At 44.2% G+C, this 9,712-nt stretch overlaps 1 pseudogene; it reads left to right on the top strand.

Moving 5' to 3' along the window:
* The first annotated feature begins 1,476 nt into the window (after positions 1-1,476).
* Positions 1,477-4,271, top strand: LOC125170553 (farnesyl pyrophosphate synthase-like; annotated as a pseudogene).
* Positions 4,272-9,712: the final 5,441 nt, after the last annotated feature.

Genomic DNA, 9,712 nt, shown 5'->3' on the forward strand with positions numbered 1-9,712 from the left:
TGTTTTTATTTATTTTTGAGACAGAGAGAGACAGAGCATGAGCAGGGAAGGAGCAGAGAGAGAGGGAGACACAGAATCGGAAGCAGACTCCAGGCTCTGAGCCATCAGCACAGAGCCCGAGGCGGGGCTCGAACTCACAGACTGTGAGATCATGACCTGAGCCGAAGTCGGATGCTCAACCGATTGAGCCACCCAGGCGCCCCACTACCTATGTATTTTTAATGGTCTCCCTAACACCTCTATATATGATTAAGTCACACCCATACCCTTCACAGAAATATTCTCTGACGCTGCAAACAAGTAAGGCCTTCTGCTCACGCCTTTTCATTTCATAACTTCTACTTCATAACTTTAAATAAATAATTATTTCCTCATGCACATTCATTACACTCTTGGATTCTTCTCTGGATGAGGGACTAGAGCTACTTTTATTTAGTTCATCTGCCTTTGGCCTAGCATTGTCAAGGAGCTACTCCATAAATACGTATTAAATACATGAAATCGTCAATAATTGAGTAAGTGTATTTATCTTTCTCCAGAAATTACCTGAGCAGATCAAACTAGCTTCCTTATTAAAGTGACACGAGTTTGTGTCCCTTGGACACAATCCCAGGGAGAAGCTTCATTTACAGTGCAGCCAGATCTAGAGAGTAAGACGTGTGATGTTTTTCCCGTGAAATGAGGCCCTTTGCAGATGCTGAGTAAGGCACATCCAAGTGGCCTGCAAATAACTGCACCAATGTTCATTTCCCAGCGGTTAGCAGAAGGGTGGCAATGACGTGGATTTCCTGCTTGACCCTCCCCGCACATCTGCTGCCTCTGCCCACCAGCCTCAGTTCTTTTTTTGTTTCATTCTGTAACCAGAACACCAGAATGATTTTCGAGGTATCATTTTGCCTCAAAATCTGATCAGAGACTCCAGCTAAAAATAATGTTACTTAATGGTCCTGATTCTTGTCTGCATTTCAAATAATTACATACTACTTACTAGATATTGTGAAGGATATTAGGGAGAGGTGATATCATGTATGTGGGGTCAGGAAAGAAAGGCACATATCTGTAATATGACAATATCCAGGAAGTTGGAATAAACTTACATCTTAGAGTTGCTAGACGAAAATAATTCTAACAAGAGTTTGGACCCTGGGGTGGGGGGAATCTGAAATTCACTATATGTAAAGAGTATGTGACTTTTTTGGAGAATTAAGAAGTTGGAAGTTGATTCTGAGCCAAATTGACACAGTCAGCTTTTGAAGGCAATTCTTGCAAGTATTTGTTTGTTTTGCAGAATTCTTGCAAGTGTTTGTATGAAAGGGAATGAGTTACAATTCTATCAAGGCTAATTTATCTATGTTAGGGCACTTGGGTAGTTTTTGGCATGCTGTGGCATAGTCAGTGAAATATTTAAGTCCTATTGCCTACTGATGTGAGAATGAATATATTTAATTAAGATGCTGATGGTCTCTGCTGGCCCTGACTGTGAGCTGCTGTGTGGAACTGCTCCAAGCTTTCTTCCTGGTGTCAAATGATATCATGGATTCATCCCTCACCCAACAGGGGCAGATCGGCTGCTAACAGAAGCCAGGCATAGGTTTGGATGCCGTCAACGATGTTTTGCTTCCGGAAGCATGTATCTACTGCCTGCTGAAGCTGTACTGCCGGGAGCAGCCCTATTACCCGAACTTAATTGAGCTTTTCCTGCAGAGTTCCTATCAGACTGAGATCGGACAGATCCTGGACCTCATCACAGCACCCCTCCCCTCCCCCCACCCCAGCCCCTGGGGAATGTGGGTCTTGGCAGATTCACTGGAAAGAAGTACAAATCTATTGTCAGGTGCAAGATAGCTTTCTACTCCTTCTATCTTCCTGTAGCTGCTGCCGTGTATATGGTGGGCATTGATGGGGAGGTGTTACCGGAGAAGGGGGACTTCTCTCAGATTCAGGATGATTACCTTGTCTCTTTGGAGACCCCAAGGTGACAGGCCAGATTGGCACTGATATCCAGGACAACAAATGCAGCTGACTGGTGGTTCGGTATCTGCAGAGGGCCTCTCCAGAACAGCACCAGATCCTTCAGGAGAATTATGGGCAAAAGGAGGCCAAGAAGGTGGCCCAGGTAGAGGTGCTACACATGTGTCAGCTGCTTCGGATTCTGTGTCTCCCTCTCTGCCCCTCCCCTGCTTAGGATCTGTCTTTCTCTCTCAAAAATAAATAAACATGAAAAAAACATGTGGATATTCATGACCATGAGGAGGAAAAGTTCTCCTTGAAAGAGAATAGTTCAGTGCAGAACGAGCATCCAGAAGACTTGGGGAAAATTCAATTTGATAGAAAATCGTCACTGAAGGATTGTGATTGTTTGTAAATCATAACTGTAAATCTATCTGAATTGAAAAGCTGGATAGAATAGTCAAGGTTTAAGAGGCAGGTTTCACATTTATATTGGAGTTTAAATAAATTCCTTAAGACCGAATTCAATGTCTTACCTGCTCATCTCAGAAAAGAATGTCTAAAGTAAGAGATAAAGGTGTTGGGACTGATTGAAAATAAGGAAACTCCAAGACTAATAAAAGAGTATATCAGAATCAGGGAATTCAACTCTCCCACAATTATACCTGGGCAGGTGTACATGAGAATTTTCTTTGCACGATTTGAAAGTTGCGTAACAAAAACTTTGGCTTGGAGGAAGAATCCGCAAAACAATTCTTAACATTTTTGAAATTCTATAAACCATAAGCCCAGACTTTAGCTGAAGAACATTTATTCCAGCGCTGTTGGTATGAGTCATACACAAGTAAGTCCTTCAAGTAAGAATGAGTATTTGGGTAACTCTGAAAAAAAAAATTTTTTTTTTTTTTTAACATTTATTTATTTTTGGGACAGAGAGAGACAGAGCATGAACGGGGGAGGGGCAGAGAGAGAGGGAGACACAGAATCGGAAGCAGGCTCCAGGCTCTGAGCCGTCAGCCCAGAGCCTGATGCGGGGCTCGAACTCACGGACCATGAGATCGTGACCTGGCTGAAGTCGGACGCTTAACCGACTGCGCCACCCAGGCGCCCCTGAAAAAAAAATTTTTTAAATATGTGGATATTTCTTTTCCTTTTTAAAAATTTCTTTTAACGTTTATTTATTTTTGAGACAGAGACAGAGCATGAACAGGGGAGGGTCAGAGAGAGGGAGACACAGAATGTGAAGCAGGCTCCAGGCTCTGAGCTGTCAGCACAGAGCCCGACGCAGGGCTCGAACTCACGGACTGTGAGATCATGACCTGAGCCGAAGTCAGCCACTTAACTGACTGAGCCACCCAGGCGCCCCTCTTTTCTTTTTTTTTTTTTTTTAAATGTTTACTGATTTGAGAGAGAGAGAGACACACACACACACACACACACACACACACACACACAAGTGAGTGGGGGAAGGGCAGAGAGAGGGAGAGAGAGAATCCTGAGCAGGCTCCATGCTGTCAGTGCAGGGCTTGATGCCATGAGCAGTGAGATCATGACTTGAGCTGAAATCAAGAGTCAGTTGCTTAACCAACTGAGCCACCCAGGTGCCCTAAGTATGTGGATATTTCAAGGCAACTGTTTGAGTGTTTCAATGACTAAACCCTTATTAATTTTTCCTAAATTAATTTGACTATGGATAACTTCTTTTTGTGGAATAGTTTGTTACCACTAGGGTCCGGTGAACTTAACTTTGGGAAAATATGGGTAGATATTAGAAAATGAGATTTGACTTCCCGAGAGAAAAGAAGTTTGGTACGAAAGAGGCCTTAAAAATCAGAATGAGGTGGGGCGCCTGGGTGGCTCAGTCAGTTGAGCATCCGACTTCAGCTCAGGTCATGATCTCATGGTTCATGAGTTCGAGCCCCGCATCGGGCTCTGTGCTGACAGCCCAGAGCCTGGAGCCTGCTTCCAATTCTGTGTCTCCCTTTCTCTCTGTCCCTCTCCCCCTCATGCTCTGTCTCTTTCTCTCAAAAATAAATAAACGTTAAAAAAATCAGAATGAGGATATGAGGTATGATTCATTTCAAAAAGTGAGAAGTGAGTATTCTGTCATATAGGTACCCATTAGGGGAAAAAAGTACATTGGAGAGTCCACGTGCTTTTATTGAAGATCCTGGTTTGGATGTCTTATCCGAACAGGTTGCTCCAACATCTTCACTGTGTCTGCAGTCATGATATCCCCACTCTTTGTGCCTGCGTTCCCAGAGATGACTCATCCCCACCACAGGAAACATCATCCAGGCAAATTTTTCCAGATCCTGTAGAATCATTTCCAAGACCCATGTCAGTGATACAAGGTGGACAACCCAGCTGGCCACACACTACGGCAGCAGCATCACTGTTCCATGTGTCGTCACCCACATCACATGTGTCCCACTGCCCTTGGAAATGTATCTCCTCTTCCTGAGCAGCCCCAGGTTCCACCGAGGGAAAGATGGCCTTCATTAAATACAGCTGAAATGCCAGAACTGCCTCCGCATGTGGTAGAGGAAGGACCCAGAGGCTTAGGGAAGGAAGTTGGAGTGTTAGAGTGAATGTGTCACGTAATGTCTGCTCACCCATCGCAGGAGCATTCGGAGAGCACACCCTTCACCACGGTTGTGAGAAATAAATCTGTGAGGGGAGCCCCACCACTCTTGAAGAACTCTGTGGCCGCTCTTCATATAGTCAGAAGCTACAAGGTGGGGGCACCTGGGTGGCTCAGTCAGTTAAGTGTCTGACTTTGGCTCAGGACATGATCTCGTGGTTCATGAGTTTGACCCCCGCATCGGACTCTGTGCTGACAGCTCAGAGCCTGGAGCCTGCTTCTGATTCTGGGTCTCTCTCTCTCTCTCTGACCCTTTCCTGCTCATTCTCTGTCTCTGTTTCTCTCTCAAAAATAAATAAACATTAAAAAGAAAAAAAAAGAAACTACAAGGGGAACTTTTGCCATTTGGTTAGGATTCTTAAGTACAATGGGGGTAACTGGGCCACCGGGTGGTAAGGACAGTGATGGACACTTAATTGTCAAAGGCAAGGTGGGTGTGATTACCATAATGGACTGCACATCCAAAGCAGTAGTTAGAATAGCCTGACTTGCAGAGATTTATGACATCGCCTAGTTGATCGTGATGTTCCTAGAGGTGAAACAGGAAGGCAATCAACTGAATTTTTACTGGATCTGTATGAATGCAAAGAATCCTAAGTCAAATGAGCATAAGTAAACTTGAGTCACAAAAGTGGAGGGTCATGGCGCCACAACTGACTCCCAGCTTTGGACTATACGTACTCGGTAACTGGCAGAAACCCCACATCATTTCCCTGATCTGTGCAATGAAGATAACTATGGTGGGAAAGGCCAACTGGAAGCTACCAGAATTGCTTATGGCTAGAAAATTAGTAAACCAAAACCAATCCCACTTTCTGGTAATGACTGCAGAGTTTAGTGCCACCATCAAGGACTTGAAGGGTGATTCCTAACATATCCCCTTCCGACTTGCCCATTTGGTCTGTGCAGCCAACAGGTGGATCTTGGAGAAAGACAGCGGATTTCAGAAGCTTAGCCAGATGGTGGCTCCCGTTGTAGCTTCTATTCCAACAACTTAATATAGCTCCCGGTAACTAGGGTACAGCTAGAGATCTGGCAAATACGTTTCCTTCACGCTTTTAATGAAAACCACCAGAAGCGGCTTGCTTTCAGCTGGCTAGGCCAAAATTACACCTCTACTGTCTCACATCAGGAATATGAACTCTCCTGCCTTCGTCATAATTTAGTTCACAAGGACCTTGATCATCTTTCTTTCCAACAAGAATTCACACCAACCCATTATATTGATGCCCATCGGACCTAGGGAGCAAGAAGCAGCAACTGTGATATACTTATTGGCAAGACATTTGTGTGACAGAGAAGGAGAAGTGCATTTAGGATCCTTCTACCTCAGTGAAAACTTCAGGAGTCAAGTGGTGTGGGTCATGTCAAGATATCCCTACTTTTAAAATGTATTTACTATCATTATTTTTTTATTTTTGAGGCGGGGGGCGGAGACAGAGGATCTGAAGTGCGCTCAGCACTGACAGCAGCGAGCCCGATGCGGGGCTCGAACTCACGAACCACGAGATCATGACCTGAGCCCAAGTGGAACGCTCAACCGACTGAGCCATCCAGGTGCCCTGTTAAGATATCCCTTTGAAGCTGAAGGATAAATTCATGTATCTCGCCCTTCCTGCAACAAAAAAGAAGTACAATACCTAGTGGTTCTCTTTGGATTTTGGAGGCAATGCATTTCTCATTTGGATGTACTACTTTGGCCCATCCCCCAAATGGATGGAAAAGCCGCTAGTGTTAAGTGGGGTCTAGAATGAGAGAAACCTTTGCAATAGGTCTAGGCTGCTCCTCTTCCACTTGAGCCATATAATCCAAAGACCCATTGGTGTGCCAAGTTCAGTAGGCAAGCTGCTCAGAACTTTTGGCAGGCTTCTAGTGGTGAATCGCAGTGTAGACTCAGGACTTTGGAGCAAAGGTCTGCTGTCCTTTGCAGAGAACTACTCTCCTTTTGAAAAACAGCTTTTGACTTGCTGCTGGGCTTTGGTAGAGACCGAACACTTAACCATGGGCCGCCAAATTATCAGGTGACCATGTGACCTGCGCTTCTTATCACGAACTGGATGTCGTCTGACTCACAGGGCCAGGAAGCTGAATGCGCCCAGCAGCATTCCATCATCAAACAGAAGTGATATGCAGAAGATCAAGCTTGAGCAGGCCCTGAAGGCACAAGTCAGTTACATGAGCAAATGGCCCACCTTCCCGGTTTCATTTCTTCTATCTTACTTTCTCTCTTTCAGCCTGCACCTATGACCTCAAGGCCATTACCTATGATTAACCCACAGAGGAGGAGAGAACTGAGTCTGACCTACAGATGGTTCTGTGTGATATGCGCGCAGCATCTGAAAGCAAACAGTCACTGTCCTACAGCCTCTCGTTGGGAAATCCCTGGACAATGGTGAAGGAAGATCGTCCCCAGGGGCAAACTTCTGAGCAGTGTATTTCGTTGTTCATTTTACTTGGAACGAGAAATAACCAGAGGCAGGATTATATACCAACTCATGGGCTGTGGCCAACTTTTGGCTGAATGGTCAGGGACTGGGAAGGAACATGATTGGAAAATCGATACAAGTAATTCAATTTATTGTGGGTATTACTTACCCACTCACGGGACAAGACTCCAGGTTTGATTTTTCAGAAATCTCAGCTTTGTAGTTACAGTATATGGGAGTTTCTTTCAGGGAAGACCTAGAAACTCTCAGGTTATTTACATAGAGCTTGACCTGAGAATTTGAACCCTGAGTTCATCTTTTTTCTGTCCTCATTGTTCAGCATCATCAGGAGCAACCAGCCAATTTCATTGTGCTCTTTAGTTTGACAAAAATGTGCCAATGTATCAAATACATGGTCACCCAGAATCTTGTCGTTTATAAGTATTCAAAAGAGTATCCAGGGGTTACTCTTTGTGTATACTTTGTATATCTCTATTGTCACATTACACTGAGGACTTTCAGTTCCCCCTTTACCACTGTAAATAGAATCATTAGTGTCTTTGAATCTAGAGAGATTAGGGAACCAACTCCAGAACTCTGAGCCTGAATTCAGAAAACTCATCCTTAAGATTCTGTTTTTCTTTTTAAATGTTTATTTATTAAATGTTTATTTTCTTTTTAAATGTTTTTATTTATTTTTGAGAGAGAGAGAGAGAGACAGAACGAGTGGGGGGGGGGGCAGAGAGAAAAAGGGAGACACAGAATCCGAAGCAGTCTCCAGGCTCCGAGCTGTCGACACAGAGCCCGATGTGGGGCTCGGGCTCACGAGCTGCGAGATCATGACCTGAGCCGAAGTTGAATGCTTAACTGACTGAGCCACCCAGGTGCCCCAAGAATCTGTTCCTTTCGAACCACTCTTACTATCAACATTTTATCAGTTTCCTAGGATTGCCATAACAAATTACTACAAACTGGGTGTCCTAAGACAACAGAAATTTACTGTTGTGGTTCCAGAGCCTGGAAGTCTGAAATAAACTTGCCAGCAGAGCCATCCTCTTCCTGAAGGTTCCGGCAGAGAATCTGCCGCATTGCTTTCTCGTAGCTTCCTGTCATTTCTGGCAATCCTGGCATTTCCTTGGCGTGTAGACACATCATTTCAACTTCTGCCTCTGTCATCACATGGCATTTTCACTGGGTCCCTGTCTCTGTGGTCTCTTCTCTTGTTAAAAGACAATTATTTTGGATTAGAACCTACGCTAATCTAGTAGGTATTAGTTTCCTAAGCCTGCCATAAGCAAGTACCAAAACCTATGTGGCTTGCTATGACAGAAGCTTATTGTCTCACAGCTCTGAAGGCTAGAAGTTCAAAATCAAATTGTCAGCAGGACCATACTCTCTTGGAAACCTGTAGTGTAGAATCCTCCTTAGCCTCTTCTTAGCTTCTGGTGCTTGCTGGCCATCCTTGGCGTTCCTTGGTTTATAGATGCAGCACCATATCCAATCTCTCTGACTTGTTGGCACATGGCTATCTTCTCCCCCTGTGTCTATGTCTCTGCGTCTCTTCTCCTGTTCTTCTAAGAACACTGGTCATATTGGCTTAAGGACCCACTCTACTCTTGTATAACCTTAACTAATTATGTCTGCAACAACCATATTCCCAAATATGTTTATATTACGAGGTACTGGGGGATAGGACTTCAAAATATTTTGAAGGGGACACAATTGAAACAACAATTTGTCCTCCGGTCCCCCAAAATTCATATATTTCTCACCTGCAAAGTATATATCCCTTGTCCCAACATCCCCCCAAAAGTCTAGTTCCATTGCAACATCATCCTAAATCCAAAATCTCATCTTCTAAATAATCTAAATCAGGTATGGATGAGACGCTGGATATGATCCATCCAGGGCCAAAGTTCTTTACTATCTGTGGAGATGTAAAACTGGAAAGCAAGTTATCTGCTTTCAAAATACAATAGTGGAAACAGGCATAGACAAGATATTCCCATTACAAGAGGAAGAAAATGGAAGGGAAAAGGGGTCACAGGTCCCCAGCAAGAATGAAACACAGAAGGGCAAATACCATTAGGCTCCAAAGCCTACAAATAATTCTCCATGGGCTAATTCAGCCTCTGGGTCCATGGAGGCCCATTGGCCTCTAAGCCAGCCTCAGCCCAAGTGGCCCAAAGCCCCTGGGCTTTGTTTGCTACCCTAATCCCTCAACAGAGCCACCTTCTGGGCAGGTTGCTTCCTGCTTGTAGAATCTCAGAAATGTGACAGCCTGCCTTCAATTATTTCTGTCTCTGTCCCCTTCGGTCCAAGCTGGCAGTATTTCTGTCTGCTGAGATGGTTGATTGGATCCATGAATCATACACCTAGTGTCTTCAGTGGAAAGTTTCTCCAGCCACACCTTTGGCAAGGTTTCCATCTTATGCTCTTGGAATAGGCTGGAAAATTTCCAAATTTCCAAATTATCAATTTGCCTACCAATTTTTTCCCTCAATTGATCTCTTCTTTTCACATTTTATTAAAAACAGCAAGGAGAAAACAGACGGCACCTTCCATATTTTGCTTCGGGAGTCTCTGTCCATCGTTTTTACGCTCTCCTTTCCACCAGTGATAGAATAGAGTTCAGCACAGTTTCTGCCACTTTATAACACGGATGGCTTTTTCTCCAGTGGCCAATAACAAG

The sequence above is a fragment of the Prionailurus viverrinus genome, chromosome B4 (genome assembly GCF_022837055.1).
Source record: "Prionailurus viverrinus isolate Anna chromosome B4, UM_Priviv_1.0, whole genome shotgun sequence".
NCBI classification, from domain to species: Eukaryota; Metazoa; Chordata; class Mammalia; order Carnivora; family Felidae; genus Prionailurus; species Prionailurus viverrinus.